This window comes from Jaculus jaculus, chromosome 7 (assembly GCF_020740685.1).
Source record: "Jaculus jaculus isolate mJacJac1 chromosome 7, mJacJac1.mat.Y.cur, whole genome shotgun sequence".
Classification (NCBI taxonomy): domain Eukaryota; kingdom Metazoa; phylum Chordata; class Mammalia; order Rodentia; family Dipodidae; genus Jaculus; species Jaculus jaculus.
In genome coordinates, this window is record NC_059108.1 from 132,849,388 (window position 1) to 132,871,446 (window position 22,059).

A 22,059-nucleotide genomic window follows, 5' to 3' on the forward strand; every position below is an offset into this window, starting at 1 on the left:
TGGGAACATTGTGAAAAAAGGGCAGAAGAATGCAAGAAGGGGAAGAGTGTTATGGAAAGCTGTCTTTTGGACATAATATAGCATTGCCATAGCAGCTTTGATTACCTGTTCAAGACCTGCACAAGATTGAGACCAGCAGCATTTGATCATATATGAGAGTGGAACTCACAAGAAACCACCCTTCCATAGAAGCAATTGGAAGTTACTTGTTAGAGAAAGGGCAATGTTTTCTTCAGTGGTATGGTCACTGGTAACTTAGGCATGCTGCAGTAAGTGACTCCCTTACTTATGCTCATGTAGGGCAGTAAATGTGAGCATATATATGCATGATTTTATTAAAATCATTTGGTATGATATTCAAAAGAATTATTCTTTCATTTAAATAATGCAAAATAACTCATGCAGTAGAGATGACTAATTATTTAATTCACAAGTCCAAATACACAGAATAAAGTCCTCTTCATTTAGAAACATTGCTGCTTTTAACAATATCATCATACATTTTCTTCTGTCCCTTCTACCCCAAGAGCAAATTTTCAGTGATTGTGAGTTATATAGTTTTGCCTCTCATTAATAATATTTACTTCATTAACATCAAGTGTCCACTTTTTAAGTAAATCTGGTTTTATTGGTATTTACTTCATTAACATCAAGTGTCCACTTTTTAAGTAAATCTGGTTTTATTGGTATAAAGAATAAAAAGAATTTAGAATTCAGAAACAATGAATTTTCTTTTAAATAGAAACCCAAACATGAATACACTCATCTAAAGCAGTTTTTGAAAAGAAAGATTACTTTATTTTGGAGCAAGATCAAATGATTCTTAAAAAAAAAAAAAAAATCAGACAATCAACAAACATAGTCTACAAATCCTTGAATTTATAGGAAAGCTTTGGCCATGAACAGAGGCAGAAACTCCACAGAGAGAACCTTCATTCTGCATGTTCAGAACTAATATGGAAAGTTATTATTATACTCAGAGATTACAATTTTATGTTGTTTGTATCAAATTTTGAAACAAGATAAATTATCTGGTGGCTAGACAGGTAATAGGGCATAGAAGGTGAGATTGTTACCACTGGCCCAGGCTGAACTAAAAAATAAAATAAAATAAAATAAAATAAAATAAAATAAAATAAAATAAAATAAAATAAAATAAAAGGTGGATCCTTATACCACACAACATGGTGAAATCATGATCGATCTGACAAGTTAAAAGTCCACAAGTAAATACCCCAAAAATGCATCTAATACAAGAAAATGCATTGTAATATAGAAGTGAATACTTTCTAAATAAATCCAATAACACTGACCTCTGAAGAATTCAATAACAGCTCAACATAAAAGATTTCTCTTATGCAAAGAATGTGATAGATGGATGTACAAAACAACACCCTTCATAAAAAGAAGGCTGGACTTCTGGGTAAGGTGGTGGCTTAGGAGCTGGGCCAAACCAGCCTATGGAGGGATTTAAGCAAAATACACTCTTCTTCTGTAAAGTGAAAGAGTATAGGTTATTCTTAGACAAAGCAGAGAAGCCAGAGAGACCAAGACCCACCAGAAAGGAGGAAAACAGCCAGAAACCCACTGAGGCAACCACATCCCCATCCTCATGCCTGCCCAGGGCAGTCCAACCAGGTACGCCAGGCTGCAGCAGCAGCAGAGACCCAGCAACAGATTTTTTTCAACTCCATCAGCCTTCTTGAAAAGTTAGGAAATCTGAAGGAAAGACAGCTGAGATCAACTAAAGAGCTACTGAAAGTACCAACAGCTCTAGAAGTCTGAACCTCCCATCCCCCACCATCAGAACCACAAACCTCTAGCATTCCACCTCCAGTGGCAGTGCAGCCAGCAGAGCGGATCAGAGGCACAGCTGCACACCACAACATGGAGGGATTGAGGCAGGCACTCAGCACTGGTGACATTGGAAAAGGTAACGAGGCTGACTGACAAAAACAACACAAACCACAACAACAACAACAAAACAGGTACACAGTCCTGCAAGAGTTAATCTTTCTTTCCTTATCAGGGCAGGTTAAGGGGTATATATTCTTGGTTGGTTTTACCATTTTCAAATAACCTGTATTTGGGGGTTGAATTTTATTGCCTTTGGTGCTTTCATTCATGTATATATATATATAGCCTTTGTGTTTTTTTTTTTTTTTTGCTTTTGTCATTATTGGGGGCAGGGTCTGATGCAGATCTAGGTTGACCTGGAACCCAATTGAGAACAGAAATCTCTACCTCCCAGTTGACAAGATTAAAGGTGTAGAACAACATACACCCTTAGGGATTTTGGCTTTATATGACTCTGTTTCTTTTAATCCCCACAATTGCATACTTTGTTCTGTTTTTTTTGATTGTGTATGTTGGTGGGAATGTAGTCTGGTACAGCCATTGTGGAAATCAGTGTGGAGGTTTTTGAGACAGCTGGAAATAGATTTGCCATATGATCCAGCTGTAGCACTCCTAGGCATATATCCTAATGACTCTTCTCACTACCTTAGAGATACTTGCACAACCATGTTTATTGCTGCTCTATTCACAACAGCTAGGGAATGCAATCAGTCTAGATGTCCATCCACAGATGAATGGACAATAAAAATGTGGTACACCTACACAGTGGAGTTCTATTCAGTGGTAAAGAAAAATGAAATTATGAAATTTTCAGGGAAATGGATGGATCTGGAAAGGATTATACTAAGTGAGGTAACTGAGGCCCAGAAAGCCAAATGTGATATGTTTTCTCTTATATATGGATCAAGGCTACAAATGTATAGACTTGTGTGTGATCTGGAAGCAAAAATCAGTAGCTGATTCCCATAAACTAGAAAAAGGCTGTAAGGGAGGGAGGAAAGGGAAGGTCTTAAGAGAATGGTATTGTGTATATGTAAGTAGATTAACATATTACAGGGCAGGTAAAGGTCTAAGCAAGGTAAGAGGAAGAGATTGTATAAAAAAAAGGTGGGTGGGGAGAGGGTCAATCAAAATTCAAGATATTCTGCATAAGACATATGAAAACCTACTTTTAAACATAATGGCACATCCAGAAGCCATAGATTGTTACTAGAAAATTTTCAGTGCCTGGGATGGGATACTTCCCAGTGAGTCATTGGACAGGGAGGTTCCTGTTGCCTCCAGAACATTACAAGCTACTGCAAAGGCCTTTGGTTCCACATGAGATGGTAAGACCCTATTGCTGAAGGCTTCACATACCTGAGCAGCAAAGTCACTGAGAAATCAAGATGGTGCTGAGCAGAAAACCTTCTCTCTTTAGCCCAGCCAACTAAAAGCTGGAAAAAGCTGCACTGTATGCAGCCTTATGGGAGACAGAAGTCATCAGGAGTGAAAAGAGTGGACACTGGAAACTTCAAGTTTGGCCAGACAGGCCAAATGATTAAGTGAGTACAATAGTGGCATGTCTGCTCTGGGAGAAACCAACTGCTCTATAATTGGATTGGAGACCCACTCAATGGGAGAGAATATGTGCATGATATTGAAAACCTAATTAAAAGCCTGTGGCAGGAGAGTTCATGAACCTTAGGGGTATAAAGCCTACTCTTGTCTGGATAAATGCATATATTATTCTCATGAAATTGCCCTGAAATTGCACTTAATGTTCATATTCATATGTTAATGCTACTCTCACTTCTGGTTAGAGAACTTCTCTTTTCAGATGGTGATGGACACTGGGATTGCCCAGAAGGCAGCACAGTACTGAGAAGAAGGGACAGAGGAGTGTCCAGCACTGAAACATCTTACACCCTCCAAGGTTCAGGGTCCATTGTGGAAGAGGTGGCAGAAAGAATGTAAGAGCCAAAGGATGGGTTCCACTCCTTACATACAACTATCCAGACAGAATTTGGCCTTGATATCCAAGACTTCACAGTGCCTAGCAATACCCACACAAGGCCCTCATACTAGGACAAAAAGATGATAAATCAAATTAAAACAGAGGCTAATGGACAGAGGGAGGAGATATGATAGATAGCAGCGTTATGAAGAAGAAAGTGGGGGAGGGGAGGACAAGAGAGGGGAATACCATGGTTTATTGTCTGGTAAGTATAGAGATTGTCAATAAAAAATATGTATTAATAAAAGAAATCTGTTAAATTGCTTATCCAAGAATATCTGAATACTAAGTGAGGAGCCCACAGCCTTGTCAACCTTAACTTTCAAATTCGCAGGGATGATTGGGTGGGGGTGTAATTTGCAATAGCAAAAGCATGCCTCATAGAGTACATAAAGAGATACAAATTGCCACCATAAGTCATGAAAAGAAATACTCTTAAACATACTTGTCTGTTCATGAGCTAGGTTTAAATATAAGTCATTTACCAAGTTGAAATCACCAAAATAAAAGATCAGCAAACCAAGAGGTGAACTGGAAATAACAAATACAGATAGCTTTATGCTTCTGTAATTTTGTAATAATTAGAGAAGTTAAGTTGGTGTGGGATAACAACAGATATTGAAAAACCATAACAGTTCTGTTTCACTGGTGAAATTCAAGTTGGTTGTAGTTATTATATGTAGTATTATATTGTAGTATATTGTATTATGTAGTATTATATTGTAGGAGGGTGTAAGTATTATATGTAGCATTATAGAACCAGATTAAGCCACATTTAGTATTTATATCTGCATGTACATGGTCCTTCAAGAATGGCAGCTAAATAAAAGCTACAAGTGTTGGAACTGGTGTAGCTGGTCTATGATTGGGAGGTACACTAGTAAAATGTGAGAAATGCACGTAGAGGACAATGCAGCAAAGGACTAGATAGTCATTGTTCAGTGACATGGATGGATCTAAAGAAGAAAAAATTTAGGAGACAACACAATAAAATAATAAAAAATGGAAGTTAAAGTCGAATATATTTATAATGTAACATGCAGTGCTTCTCAAACATTTCACAAAAATATAAATGAACAAAATAATACAAATATAATGCATATATATATATATATATATATATATATTCTGTCAAGTAAATGCTAAATAAAGCTTAAAGGAGAACAAAAAAATAATCAATTAAAAGTTTGTCTTGCCGGGCGTGGTGGCGCACGCCTTTAATCCCGGCACTCGGGAGGCAGAGGTAGGAGGATCGCCATGAGTTCGAGGCCACCCTGAGACTACAGAGTTAATTCCAGGTCAGCCTGGACCAGAGTGAGACCCTACCTTGATAAACAAAAAAAAAAAAAAAAAAAAAGGTTGTCCTTACAAAGTATAATAGGAATTTTTCACAGATAGCTCGTTTAATTATTTGAAGTAATTATACACAATTACTAGCTAAAACAATTTGATTTAAATAAGCAGTTTTATTTTTTTAATTTCATTATTTCTGACTAAACTGTCTAGCTTATACATGTTTTAGCTTTCATTATTCTCTTTAAAAATACTTATGGTAAGTGAGCATGTTTGGGTGTAATTCTCCAATATCCACCTAAAGCCAGATGCACAAAGTGGCACATGTGGCTGCAGTTTGTTTGCAGTGGCAGGATTCCCTGAAATGCACATATATTCTCTCTTTCTCTATTTCTTCAAGTAAATAAAAAATATAAAACATACCTATGATAGAACTATTAACTCTTTCTTATAGATAAGAGAATTTCTGTGATACTAAATGTTTTGTGAGAAGCTGGAAAATCTGGGCAGCAAACCTATGCCCACCATCCACTTTAAATAGTTACACTCATTTTCCTTCCTTTTTTAATGTTTCAAGTTTGTTCCAGGTAGTCATACTCAGATTTTGAAGAAAGAAACAGTAAATGATGTTTGATAGCAGGAAGGTTGCCTCAAACTTCAATTATCTCATGTGGATGGGTTAGAGCATTTTGCCAAGAAAACCACCTCAAATACATAAACAATCCCGACTTTTCCCATCTATTAAAAGAGTGCAGGTTCTTTGCTGCAGAGTAGTATAGACCATGAGTTGCATGGACAGAAATTGGTCATGTTACCCTAGTTGTTCATGTAGCAAACAACCTGACATAATGCTTACACAAGTACTCTTGATTTGGCTAACTGATCTGCTCAGTGGAACAAAACCCATAGGCTGGAGCTGGGAAACAAGTCAGAATCATATCCAAAAAAATGAGCCTGCTCTTCATTTTCAAGCTCCCACAAACTGTGGTCTACAAGAGGGCCTACACATATTACATTCTCTCTAAAACAAACAAATAAATAAATGAATTTATAAATAAATAAACAAACAAACAAGGGTTATACCATTTATCTGGTGCTAACTTTACTCTCCATTGGAGAATCTGCTTCTCTTTTTCAGATAGACACAAATCCTAAGGACAGAACCACCTCATCATACCTCAAAAGGGCCCCAGCTGAAACTAAGAATAACTGGGGAAACAAGCAAGGGTGCTGTTTTCTTGGTGAACCTGGTACCAGCACAAGGGTGAAGGAGATAGACACAGAAAACAATCAACTCCTACCAAACCATAGATCCAGAGATACAGAGGCTCCCAAGACCTCTTCACTGAAGCAGGCCTAAAATGAATCCATCATGGCTCAGGGAAATTTCTCTGTTTTTCCAGATATGTAGAGCTATAATGTGGAGGTTTAAAAAGTTATTTCATATTTTTTTTTCACTTTTAATAAATAATACATCAAGCTGGGCACAGTGGCATGTACTCATAATCCCAGCCCCTGCTAAGCACAAACACTAAGGACTTCTGTAATATGATGCCGACCTAAGCTACAGAGCAAGTGGCAGGGCAGCCAGAGCTATGTAACAAGAACACATCTCAATGAATTAATGAATGAAATAAGTAAATGATAAAACATTTCCTTCCATGTGTTTTCTTAGACTTAATTTTGTTAAATTAGCCCATGTTTTCTGTTTCTATAAATTGATGATTTTTTTCAATGAACCAGCACTTTTGCAGATTAATTACTTGGGGGACTCCTTACAATGTTGGAGGCATATGTTATATTTTAGGAACTCATTTTTATCTCTCAAGTTATTGCCTAAAATATATAAATAAGTATGTAAATATGTAAGTAAATTACTGACTACAAACCTCCTGCCTCCTTATTTACAGTGTTATAAACATGAAATGCTTCTCAGTTGAACAGATGTGTATTTAAGGATCCGAGAAAAGGTTTGCTTGCAGTTAAAATTCTCCCACTTGGTTATCTACCTCAACAATGGTAAAATGATATTTGGGCTCAAGGGCCCATTTAATAATTCATTTCCATGCCATGCCAATCACAAGAACTTCCTGGTTTCTTCAGGACATGTCTACTTTCCATGTCCCTTTTTTCTTTGACCTTTTTTATGGCCATCAATGGTAGGAAACTTCTAGGCTGAACATTATTTTATCAACTATATTAGTTGAAATTGCTCCTGAATTTGGTTTCATTTCTACTTTCCTTTTTTCCACATGTGAAACATTTGAAGTTTCAATAATTCTAAACACTAGTACTCAAAAATGATTTAACAGTTGGAATTTATTTTTTTTTACTTCAGTAAATTTTAGAAAGCAAAAAGAATATAATGTGCAAACATCATTCATCCACATAATAAATTATGAAATCACACATTCTTCAAAAATTTTCCACTGCCTAGCAAATGTGTACATTCACACCCGCTACAGAAAGTAACATACAACTGTGTTCTCCATAAAAGGATCTTTATATACTTTACAGGATTTATGAAGAGAAGTCCTTTTAACCACCACTGAACGATACCATCTGTGGCAGGACGTACCACATAGATTCTGTATCATTTCTCAGAGTAAGGGTACAATAAGCTACACCTAGAATGTAGTGAGAATGAGTCTATAAATGCCATTTATATATATATATATATGTGTGTGTGTGTGTGTGTGTGTGTGTGTGTGTGTGTGTGTGTGTGCGTGTATAATCTCCTAGTGGTTATAACTAATTCCTATACTTACTACTGGATGAAAGTTGGGCTGAAGTGAGGAAGGCTGACCAGAGCCTGGAGATTCAAGAGAGATGAACATCCAGAAAAAAGGAGACCTCTCCTTGTTGAGGATCTATATATAACATTGTTGTGGTGGGCCTTGCCTTCAGGCTTAGTTAAGTCAAGTGAGGGCTGACTGGTCCTATTACCAATGATCTAGCAAATGTGTACATTCACACATACAGACGATCTGGGCTAGTGGCTTGCTAATAAGGATGCTAGCCATGAAACTAAATTTTGGGGGCCGAGCTTAACCAACCACAATGCCAGGATCAGATTTAAATTCTAGGGAAGGGGAATTCCTTCCAATACAGGGCTCAGGTTGCTCATGCAAAAAATAGGTCTAGGTAATTCCTTTAGTGAAGAGATAAGGAGAGGAGAGATCCTTCTCTGATCTCTAGTAAAGTGGAGATTTCGAGGTCACATTTAAAAACATTTCTGCTTTTTAAATTCAATGCCCAGTTACCCTAAAGTACCTAACAAAGCTAACACACACACACACACACACACACACACACACACACACACACACACACAATAAATGTACAAATAAATGATTTTTTATATTTCAATCATGCCTCCATAAATGACTATATAATGTTAAGAACTCTGTGTCTTCCCATTATGCTCCTACCTATCTTTCACATAAATTTCATTAATGACTGAAAACCTGTGAATGTTATAATACTTTCAATGCTACAATTCAACTCACTTTTCTTATATTTGCAAAGCATTGCATTTTTACAAATCTAAGGAGCAATATAACAAAAAGAAACATAAATCATCATGGTTCCAATCGATGGGGAAGAACATTTGGCAGGTATGAAATTTACACTTGCAACTCAGATGTCCAGAAATATTATTTTTCTCACTGGCAGCAAGTTTAACTCTCCATTTAATGACACAAAACTCATTTCAATGAAACTCAATAACTCCAAGTTTTATGAACAGACATTACTGTGAACATATTAATTAAATTCAACATATATCTGGTACCATTCCCTTCCCTCCGTCCATACATGATCTACATTCCTGAGATTGTTAAAGGAGGTAAATGGAAGACAGACAGATAGATAGAGAGAGAGAGAGAAATATCATTTATATCATGCGAAGATGCCATCTTACAGGAATCAGCTACTGAGGACCCTGGTCCCTGCTGTCATCCACATCTGCTGTGGCCCCTCAGCTCTGCCTTCTCTGGATCCTGCTTCTTTCCTGTCAGTGCCTCCAAGGATCCACTTTTTTAAAGTATTATTTATTTATTTCTGTGTGTGTGTGTGTGTGAGAGAGAGAGAGAGAGAGAGACAGAGAGAGAGAGAGAGAGAGAGAGAGAGAGAGAGAGACAGAGACAGAGACTGAGACTGAGACAGATAAAGAATGGGCATGCCAGGGCCTCCGGCCTCTGCAATAGAACTCCAGATGCATGTGCCACCTTGTACATCCTGCTTACATGGGTCCTAGAAAACAGACCTAGGGTCCTTAGGCTTTTGCGACAAGTACCTTTAGCCATTCAGCTATCTCTCTAGCCCCAGGTATCCACTTTTGGGGGAATAAATTCTCATTACCATTGCCATATACATGCACAAATCACTTGAACTTAATCACCTAGACACAAAGCCACCAAAAAGGTAACAAACTTCCCTGGAGCACTAGAGAGTTTCAAGGCCTAGGAGATGCCCGTGGTCTTCTGCAAATAAGAGGTGGAGATAACTGACTGCACCCACAGGTGTCCAGGGGTCAGCCTCTTCTTAGGAACATATCCACCTATGTAAGTTCTTTGTCATGGACACTGATTATAAAGGACAAAAGCAAAGATGTTGCTTATTTTTTTAATACTAAAATATTTTCAAATAATATGAAATTTCATGTTAATCATATTTTTTAAAAGTTTTTTTTTTTATCATTATAATCATTAACTACATGACTCCCTATAAACCTTAGTTTGTATGGTAGGTAAATTTTACACAATTTTACAGGTAATAAGTACATTTATTTAAAAATGTATGTCTATTTTATTTAAAATTCAAATTGTAATGCATAACTTAAACAGAAAGTTTAGGGCAGAAAATTCCCTTTTAAATTAGATTCATCATTAGTAGCTTAACCATGTAACTCAGTAGATTTTACACAAGAAGCTATTTTAGAATTAAGTATTTTATTGTAATAAATAAAATACCAAAATTCTTGTCTTAGATTATTGAATATAGCATTCAAATTAGTTGTGAATATCTGACATTTATTTCCTTGTCATTGATATAATTTATGTACATTTATATGTAATTTATATATCCTGATATTGAGTGAAAGAATATTTATATTTCCAGTGTAGTAAATACCATTCAATTTGAAATTCTCTTTTTATTGTAACCTAATATACATTACTAACTTTTAGAATATGAATTTTTAAATATTTATTTATTTCTGAGAGAGAATTGGTGCAGCAGGGCCCCTAGCTACTGCAAATGAACTCCAGAATGAACTCCAGATGCATGTGCTACCTAATGCATCTAGCTTACATGGGTACTGGGAAATAAAAACCTAAGACTTTAGACTTCACAGGAAAGTGCCTTAACCACTCATCCATCTCCCCATCCCAAATAATATATTTTAAGAATTTAATAAATATTTTAAATGCTTGTATTGAATGAAATTATAATTTAAAAAATATTGAATACATATTAAGGCAATATTTCAAATAAATAGTATTCAGCTTAGCTTATGAAGTTTTTGGTAATTATTAGTGGATTGCACCTATATCAGTACAAAGTGACTAAATATTTTCCCTTTGTGTAGTTGTTTGAATTTACATGTATCTGACATTGATATAGTGTTTCATGAACTATTGATCATTTGCATATGTGGAATGTATCTTTATACCCTTATACCCTTTGTTAGGGTTGTATTTTATATCTAAACATACCATAATGTTGGATATGCTCTTGGATTTGTTCTATTACATGAGATATAGCCCCATTTATACTTATTATTTTGCCTGATGTATTTCACCTATTGACATTTGATTTTCATTTTAATCTTTCATTATATAAGTTTCGGAGTCTATCATAATCCTGTACTGGGGCACTGCCCATTGCTTCAGCCCTCACGTCGGCTCTTACAGCCTGCTGATATGTCCTTGTGGCAGCAGAAGCAGCATCATGCCACCGCGCCGGTGAAACCGGAGAGCACATGGACACCTGGCCTCTACCTGCTGTTCCCTCGCGCCTCCCACGAGACACTGGCCTCACGTGAGACTGCCTGGCAAACGCAGAAGTCAACTCTTTTCACTTACAGTGAATCTACGAAAAGAGTAATGTGTACAACCCCTCAACTCCAAATTACCTTCTGTCTGACCAACGCATTAATTTAATTCCTCTGAGATGAGGTTAGAACACAAATTCATTGTTTCTGTTGTCTCATTTCCTGGAATAATCCGACGTCAGGCAGTGGCTTTATGATACATTGTTCTCTTCTGTCAGTCTTTTCCTTCTGTCCTGTCAACTCTTACATTTATCTTCCCACTTGCTCCAGAGTCTATAGAATTTCTTCTTGTGTTGAAATTCGTGACTTTGAAGACCATTCTATAAAATATCCTATGAACAATATATCCCCAAAATTTCTTTAGGCTTTACTGCTTAGAAATAGTGTCTTTCACTGTTTTCCACCTCCTGTAACTTTTTTTTTTTAATTTTATTTTTCAAGGTAGGGTCTCAAGCTAGCCCAGTCTGACCTGGAATTCACTATGAAGTCTCAGGGTAGCCTCGGACTCACCGCAATCCTCCTACCTCTGCCTTCCGAGTGCTGGAATTAAAGGCGTGTGCCTCCATGCCCAGCTAACTCCTGTAACTTTTCATTTTTTTTTCTGATTTTTATTTATTTATTAGAGTCAGAAAGGAGGGTTAAAAAGGTTACAATGGGCACACCAGGGCCTTCAGCCACTGCAAAGAACTCCAGATGCATGTGTATCTGCCTTACATGGGACCTGGAGAATCAAACCTGGGCCTTTAGGCTTCACAGGCAATTGCCTTACCCATTAAGCCATCTCTCCAGTCCATTCTGTAACTTTTTAATTAAATGAGAACTTTACTATATGAAAACATTGCATATTGGTCATATTCCCATGGTGCTATACTTTAATATGCCCTCTTTGCTAGAAGTATCCCTCCCTGGGTTTATCAGTGTTCATCATGGGGGTAACAAGTGTACCTCTCTGTCCTTGTGGGGGTGGATACTTCAGGATACTTCTTTCTAATCTATGGATTTACAATCCTTCTGCCCTCTGTTCCACAATGTTCCTTGAGCCTTGGAGAGTGAGTTTTGCATCAACAGCCTCTGATTTTCTGCTTCGACCAGTGCTTCATCTCTTTAGAGTCTATGGTCGTCTCCCTGCAGATGTTCCTCAGGCTAGCTATGAGAGCAGCCCTCATAGTTAATCTGCTACTTCCTTTATCTCTACCACATCTGCCAGGATCAGGAAACATTTATACTTTTAACAGTTATTTTGATATTTCCATGATGTGGTAGCTTGAATGGATGTCCCTCAATAGATTCAAGACTTTTACTCAATCTTTTAATGATGTCAATGTGGGTGCATCCTAGGGTCCAGCCTTAAGTGTGTTTGGGGGCAGATCAGAACTCCAGGTAGAGATATGCAGAGTGTTTGAGCTCTGCCTGGGGGTTCTGGGGTGTGTTTGCTTGTGTTGGTGGTGATTGCTTTTCTCAATCTTTCTGTGGACCTCTGGAAAGGGCCAACTTCTGCCATTATGGAATTTCACCTGAAACTGTAAGCTTCAAATAAATTCCCATCCTCCCATAACTGTGTCGGGTCTGGAGTCCATCCCAGCAACTGAAGCTGACCAATACAAAAACCAGGACTGAGGTGTTGCTGTGTTATAAATCTGACCATGTGGATTTTGGTTTTTTGGAACTTTTGTTTTGGAGGAATGGACATGGACTTTGACTTACAAGTAAAGTTACCTTCCAGAATGGTAAACCAAGTTTTTATGGACTATTCTAGTGATAATTTATATATGTGGTATTTGGAGGCTTTAACAATTTTCTAAGTGGAAGGAAAAAACACAGGTAACTTTTTAACACCTGTGTTACTGACATAAAGGCTAACTCTGTTCTGCATGCAGTGGGTCATGAAGTGTGCATGGTTCCAGTAGCCTCTGCTGGGATGCAGCATAAAGGCAGGGTTTATGAACCTAATAGGCCAGCGGAGCCACTGAAAGATGGACTGTGGCTTACATGAGACCTGAAGATGTCTCCGATGTACTAGGAATGTACAAGGGCTACCATGGAGCACTGTTGTCTCTGGATGGATGTTTTCCCTGGCTGCTCAGCCCAGATAGAGGGACAGAATTTAAAATTCCAGAGGCTGTCAGCCCCTGGTTATAATATAGGACTTGAACTGCAGATGTTTGATGTTTACTTGAGGGTTATTAAGTTTAAATTGTTCCAATCTCTCCTTGTTATGACTTATAACATTTGAAAATGTTTACTCTGTGACTTTATATGTTAAAAGTTTATAACTTGTTTTTATTTTACAAGACTCACAGCCAAGGAGCAATCTTAAATCTCAGATGAGATTTGAGACTTTGGAACTATCATAAGTTAGTAAAGACTATGGAGATCTTTGAAGTTGGACTAAGTACAATTTATAATGTGAGATAGTTATGAATCTGTTGGGGCCCAGGGGTGGAATGTGGTAGTTTGAATGGATGTCCCTAATATATTCAGGAGTTTCATTCAAGCTTGTAATGTTGGTCCTGTGGGTGGATCCGAGGGTCCAGTCCTAAGGTGTATTTGTAGACAGACCTGAATTCCAGCTAAAGATAGACAGAGTGCTTGAGGCCTGCCTAGAGATCCCTGGCGAGTCCTTGTTTGTGTTGTTGGTGGTTGCTTTCCTCCCTCCGCATGGACCTGTGAAGGGGACTGACTTCTTCTGCTGCTATGGTGCTCCCCCTGGATCTGCAAGCTTCACATAAATTCCATTCCTCCCATAACTGTGTTTGGTTTGAAGCTGACTAATACACATGATCATTCTGAAAGGCATGGGGACACTTAAACAATTTGTACAAGTCCTTTTACTCTTAACACATACTAATTGTACCTGTTAACAGAGTTCAATGTGAAGCCTCAATATTCTTATACAAGTTAGCATACTTACACACAGCCTCATTTATATACTCTTTATTACCCCTTCCCAGCCTCTGTCATTCCATGCTCTACCCTTGATTTACTCTTTTTTAGCTACATATGAAAGAGGACATTTGTCTCTTCTCTTTCTGCATCTAGCCTGTTTGAATGGCTGCTAATTCTCAATATAGAATCAACAAACATTATTGTTTGGTAATTATTTCAGAAATTCTGCTGTAGGAAATTATTACTGTGTATAATTGGTGTTCAAATGGTAATGAGTAAACCACAAAGCAGTAAAAGTAAACATAACTATGACATCTATAACATTTATAAGTTAATATATATTTTAATGAATATTTCACATGATACAAGTTAGCCTGTATGAAGACACATACCTTAATCCCAGTACTTAGGAGGCAAGGTAAGAGGATCACTGTGAGTTCAATTCCGTCCTGAGACTACATAGTAAATTCCAGGTAAGCCTGAGCTGCAGCAATACCCTACCTCAAAATAAATAAATAAATAAAACAAAAACTAACAACTAAAACCAAATTGTATATACCTAAAGAAATATATTATTTGATAATATTTGAAATTTCTCTATCACCATCTTATCACTCCTGTAGTAGGTTTTTAAATAATAACACAATAGATAGCAGATTTAGATATAATGAAAGTGATTCCTGTCCTCATCTATGCCAGGCCCTATTCTATTTCCAATAGCTTCTTTTTTTTTTAGAGAGAGAGTGTGTGAAAGTGAGAGCTAATGTGTGAGTGTGTGTGTGTGTGTGTGTGTGTGTGTGTGTGTGTGTGTGAGAGAGAGAGAGAGAGAGAGAGAGAGAGAGAGAGAGAGGGAGAGCGCAAGAGAGAGAGGGAGAGAGAATTGGAGAATTGGTGTTCCAGGGCAACAACCACTTCAATCAAACCCCAGACACATGTGTCACCCAGTATGCAAGCCATCTATGTAATCCTGCAAAAGCTTAATTCTTAATGTGATATGATTAAATGAATTCTTAGTTAAATCATCTTTCTAAGGTCACTCCTAAGGCAGAGAAGTCCTTTTGCCCATATTCAGAGCCATTAGGGAACCCACTTTGTTTGGCTGATATGTATTTCCTTTATACCTTTAGTTTTTTTCTGTCATCATTTAACTGTAATAAACAGCTGCTATAATTAAATATAATACGAGAAGGTATAGCTAAGAGCAAATTAACTCAAAATAAATGATTACTTCAAGCACTTACATGAGCTCAAGCACCTACATGCCATGTTCTTTTGAAGTTACTTACCTGTGAAAATGTCAGATTCAAATTTCTCTAAGATATAAAAAAAGAAAAATACAATTCCAAGTGCCCCCCCTCCTGTTCTTCCTACTACGTAAATAATGATTTTGGCCCACATTACATGAAATTATGTAGCTTCAATTTCTGTTTACCAAATGTTAATTATTATGGACTAGAGATAATTGATTTCAGTAATATTTCTCAGAGATCCAAGTCCCAGGGCAATCGCAGCCTATGAATTTGACAAGTAGATCATATCCAGTTATCACGGAGTAAATAAAGGAACAGATACTTTTTTGAGACAATAACAGTGATCAAACATTGAGATAAAGTCTTTGTTGTCAAAGTGCTCTGATCTCATAGAGAAAAGAGACCCATTACTAACATAGAATTCAACCTGATTGTATGATACTAGGGTAATAAATCAGTATACAGACAGAGCTGTTACTTCTGTGCTGGGGAAAATGGTAAATGTTTAACATATTGGAGCAGGATGCCACATATGCCCAGTATAATATTTGCTGGATTCAGAGCCACAGTACAAATACACACCCTCGTGTCATATGCTAAAACACATGCAACTTAGAAATCAAAGTTAAAACAAAAAAAAAAAAACATTAACTAAAATATATTTGCCATACATTCATAACAAAATTTAGCAAATATAAATGTATGGCTTTGGGCTTTATATATCAAAGCCAGTCAAACACCAGCAGTCAAAATAGCCTTTGCTTTGGGGTCTGGTAGACAGACTAGCTGAGCATTGAGGAGTAACTAAATGCTTATGTGGTATACGAATGCTTATGTAATTTTTATTTGTTTTTTTTATTATTATGTTACAAATTACTCCAAACTTAGCATCATAAACTAACACTAACTTATCATATCACATATTGTATGCATTAGGAGTCCAGACCTGTGTTAGCTGCATTCTCAGCCTGTTCTCGCTAGGTTAAAATAAAGCACTCCTCCATTTTTTTAATCCCTTCTTATACTCAGAGTTTCTTATGGTCTTGCTGTCGTTGACTGAATTTGGTGTCTTGTCTTGTGATTATAACACTAAATAACACAATATTTCATTTAATTTCAATGTGAAGCCATTATTTGTATCCTAGAATCCACCCACCTATATTCACAGCTATATTTGTAGAAAGTATACATGAGGTCCACCAATGCAAAAAACTGCTTTACAAATGAATAAATACTAATTAATTATTCCATCAAATTTTAGGAAATAAAAATTTCATATCTATGCTTATCTATATATCTATATCTATCTGTCTTTATATATTCATATATGTGTATATATATGAATATATATATATACATATATACACACACATATATATGTGTCTATATATATATATATAATTGTGGGTGTAATTATCAATAAATAAGGAAGAACAGCCTGTGGAAAGAATGTCTTTAAGATGTTCTAATAAGAAAATATTAGCGGAAGTTAAACATTAAAATATGAATACTTAGAGCCGGGCGTGGTGGCACACACCTTTAATCCCAGCACTCGGGAGGCAGAGGTAGGAGGATCGCCGTGAGTTCAAGGCCACCCTGAGACTACAGAGTTAATTCCAGGTCAGCCTGGACCAGAGTGAGACGCTACCTCGAAAAACCAAAAAAATAAAGTTAAATTAAAAAAATATGAATACTTAGAAGACATAAGTCTATGTATAGTGTCATGATGACAAGAAATGTTCTCTTCTCATGATCCATCTCCCATGATTTTTGTGTGTGTGTGTGTGTATGTGTGTGTGTGTGTGTGTGTGCACTGCTTCATTCTGGTATCAAGTGGCTGAAATAAACAGACTCTAAATATTATTTTTTATCTGTATATTGATCATTATTTATACTTCTGTCCTCATAATCACTTTCAACAAATTTTACTATTACATAAAATTAAAATAGATTTGCATATTCCCAACAAATCAAATAGACTGGCAAAATTGTCCTAAAAATCCCAGCTCAAGACACACTCAAACATCCCTATTTTGAATATCTTTAATTTGGTGTAATAATTGCTGTTATGAATAATTTATAATCCAGTCAGAATTTGTGATGTCTAAGACCGGGGTTGAGTTCTCCATGAGAACAAAGAAATCCACCCAGTGAGTGCTGATATGTCTATACAAACATGATGCATTAATTGGCTGATTGATAAGGGACATGCCCCAGTTGATGGGCAGCACATTGGTATTTGTACTTTTTAAATTCAGCTTGGCTGGCTTCTACTCTTCCAAAATAGTCCTTCATATTCTAGACACTAAAGCTGTCAGGGTTTGACATAAAGCAAGTGTGGCCTCTGCTGTTGGCCTGCTAATGACTCTGTCATATCCTCAATGTCTCAGACTTCTCTATTCTCTTCCACTTAATAATGCACAAAATTGCTATGATAGCAAATGTGCATCCTTGTGGAGTTCAGTGAGGGACACATATATAAAACAGTCATTTATGAACTTTTTTCCCTCCCAGGCAAAGGCTATTTAAAGATAGTTTATAACAAAATTCCACCCACATTTCTCAGATGTAGGCTGTAGTTCAGCATCTGAGATCACATGGCCTGGCAAAGCATCTAATAATCATGAGCATGTATGAGAAGGGGATGGAGAAACTTCCCTTCCCAGGGATTTATGGTTGCAATACTAAGCTAGGGTAATTAGTCTCTCATAAAACTCACCCAGCAAGAAGGCCTAAGATTAAAAGTCACTGGGTCATTTTTGTTGTAGGACTACTTATTAGGACTTCATAAATGAATCTTATTTTTTTTTAAATTAAATGAATGGTTTATCATCTTAAATCAAGTTTAAAAAATTCCCTGGTTCTATATAATAAATCTAATATATATGTAGAGAGAGAGAGAGAGAGAGAGAGAGAGAGAGAGAGAGAGAGAGAGAGAGAGAGAGAGAGAGAGAGAGAAATAGAGGGAAATAAGGATAGATATATAGATAATACCTAGATACATACGTATATACATACATAGATTATTTTTCTCTTCACCTATATGTACCACTTTTTCTAAATAGCATTTCTGGTATTTTCCAGAAGTCAGTAATACACAAGCTTCAGAAATAAAGTATATAGTTATAAAACATATATGTTATTTCCCAAGTCTTTTAAACCATTATTTATGTCATTCACTGTGATATTTTAATTTCTCACCTAAAAGCAAGCCACATACGGAGGTTATTTCTTTTTTTTAATATATTTTATTTACTTATTGGAGAGACAGAAAGAGGCAGAGAAACAGAAAGAAAGAGAGAGAGAGAGAGAATGGGTGTGCCATGGCCTCCAGCCACTGCAAACCAACTTCAGAGAGGAGTGCGCCCCCTTGTGTATCTGGCTTAAGTGGGTCCTGGAGAATGAAACCCAGGGTTCTTTGGCTTTGCAGGTAAATACCTTAACTGTTAAACCCAGTGGAGGTTATTTGTGCTTACCCACTGTTCCTAGACTACAACAGCTTAAAATGCCCTGCACAAGCTACTTAAACAACCAGAAAGAATAGAAATAGGGCATTTGGAAATGGGTAAAGCACTTGTTTACATAGCCTGCCTGCCTAGGTTCTCCATTGCCTAGCCATCCACATAAAGCTGGGCAGACATTCATTTGCAGTGGCAAAAGGATCACAAGCGCAAATTAAGTAGATTTAATTTTTAAAAAGAAAGAAAAAAAAACAAAACTTTCAGTAGGCTTTTGGTTTGGGTTTTTATTTTCCAGGCTTCAATTGCAATGTAACGTTGCTAATGTCAAAGAAATGAAAAGAAATATATAGCACAGTGCATGCAAATGACTCTAGTGAACAAAGAACAAAGAGATTTTAAGCTGATCCTGGCGTACGCTTGATTGTCTCTAACGTTAATTAGAAATTTAGATTCAGTGTTTCAGAGAAAATATATACAAGTTACATCATTTTCAATTTAATCTCATTTTTCTTTGAAAAATAAAAGTGCAAAAAAAAAATAACATTACTAGCTGGGCATGGTGGCACACACTTTTAATCCCAACACTTAGGAAGTACAGCTAGTAGAACTATGGTGAGTTCAATGCCAGCCTGGAACTACAGAGTGAGCTCCAAGTCAGCCTGGGCTAGAGTGAGAGGCTGCCTTGAAACCAAGCAACCAACAAACCAACTAACCAACAAACAAAATATTACCAATATTGGTCAAATAATTCAGTTGCTCATACTTTGATCCTTTAAGGAATTTGCTTTGGGTGCTGAAAGCTGAATCCTTGGATGCTTGCTTCCTTATCTGATATAGATAAGGATGTTTTCATCTCCCACACTGTGATGCCAAAACTAGCTCCTCCCCTTATGTGGCTTTGTATAATTCCAGTATTGTTTCATTTTCTTCTTCCTTTGGTCCCTCTATTGCTTTTTTTTTTTATCCCTACATTATAGTTTTTGTTTTCTTTCCTTCCTTCCTCCCTCACTCTTTCCTCCTTTGTTTCCTTGTTCTTTTCATTTCTTATGGCCTAATTTCATAAAAGTATACCCAATTGGATCCACAAGAAATTGGGTTACTAATAAGAGACGTTTATAAAAGCCACTTAGCTAGACAACCGAAGGTTCAGAGGTGTGTGTTAGGCATGTACATGGAATCTGTGGCTGGTGGCCAAAAGAGAATGAAGGACTACTCAAGAACTAGCATTTTGGAGGTAGTGTCTTGGTAAATAACTTGCAGAATCAGTGGTCAGCGTGGAATCAGAGATTTGTTTCTGAGATCAGTGTCTGTGACAAAGGAAACTCAGGCTGCCCCTGTGGCATTGAAGGAGGTTAGGCAAAAGTTAGTTACTTTTAGACAGTTTCAGTTAGAAATTGAGGCCCAGAGAGAACCAGGAGAAACCACCCTGCATGCCATCTCACCCTGGCATAACAGTGGGACCTTTGGCAGAACTGGAACTCATGTCTGGTCAAGAATAATCTACAGTGTCCTCTCCTGCCCACAGTCTAGCATGCTACTTTAATGGGCTGGCTCTGGGATACATCCTCCATATTTATAAACCAACTGGGTCTTCCCCTTGACCATAAAGGCTGCTGCCTTCTTCCTATCTCTAGCACCAGCTCTGCTCTGCTTTTCTTTTCTTTTCTTTTTTTTTTCTTTTTCTTTTTTAAAATATTTTTATTTATTTATTTCAGAGAGAAAGAGGAGAGTGAGTGATAGAAAGAATGGGCGCACCAGGGCCTCCAACCACTGCAAGTGAACTCCAGACACATGAGTCACCTTGTGCATCTGGCTTAAGTGGGCACTGGGTAATCGAATCTGGGTCCTGAGACTTCTCAGGCACGTGCCTTAACAACCAAGCCATCGCTCCACCCTGTGCTCTGCTTTGATAGCTCTGCTCCAGCTCTGACTGCCTCTCTTCTGTGGGTCACAGAGACACATGTGTGTGGGCCTGGGTAGGACAGAATACAGTTTCTCAGTCTTGAGAATGCTTCTGCCTTCCTCTGCTTTATAGTCTGGGATAACGTCTGACCTTAATTACATGTATAAATTTCCCCTGGTCTCTGAATCTACAATGTGTGTGTGTCCCTGACCCTCCAGATCTACCACATGGGTGCTTTTTCTAACTCTAGGCCTTCTACCTGCGTAGTTTCCTTAAACTCAGGGTAATCATAAGTGGAACTTTCTTCATTACTCATCTGCTTTGCTATTTTTCCTCTTATTCTTTCTTGAACCTCACCATTTATCCTCTAAACTTCCCTCCACAGGAAAGCACATGACATAATCCATGTGTGTTCCTTCTCATTCTCCCTATATACACGCCTAAGCTATTTCCTCTGTGTGCTTGTGATTTTACTTAGTCTTCCCATGAATGCCTCAGATTAACTGCCCTCCATATTCTTGTGGCACTACTTCAATCTTTCCTTGAAAGCCTCAGTTTAACTCCCCCTCCACAGGTTTGAGGTTCTACTTCTCTTCTCCCCACCTCCAAAAGAAAATCTCAATTTCTCTTAAATGAACCTTATAAACTATGCAGTTCAGTATTTCCACATGACAGCATGTTTCCTAAATCCCACTATTTGTGATTTCTCGCTAAAATAAAGCCCACAATTTGTGATTTCCTGCTAAATGAACTTAATAATTCATTATTTATCTTTCTCGAGTCTGTCTTCATTAATTCTTTACTAAAGATAAGAAAGCACCCAAAACTTGAGGTTCATAAATTCTGAGGGACCCCTAGTGAAACCCAAAATTCTGCATCAGCATCACCTTGGCTGATGTTACATCCATCAGAATAAATTACAATCATTCTGCTTTGCTACCCACTGAATACTTTCTCAGGACCTGTGAATGAATCCAAGGCTGAAGTGTTTTAGGGAAGCCAGGCTAAGCCACCACAGGTCTTAGTTCATGTTCTACCTCATTATCTTCAGTTGGCTCCTTCTTCCTCTTCTAGTGGACTCTATGACGTACCCATGCTATTTCCTGTAGAGTTATTTCTTCTAATGCAAAAATCAATGGATGTGATTTCTATTTCTGTATATTAGAACTCTGATTGATATAGAAATTGGCACAAGGAGTGAATTGGGAGCAAAAATATTTCTGAAAAATCATGGAATCTGGTATTTCATATCTAACTAAGTGAATATTTTTAAGGGAAGAGATGGTATGTAGAATTGGTATGTAGAATTAAAAGGTGAATTTGCATTGGAAAACCTCTTGAATTAAGTGCTCTTGAAT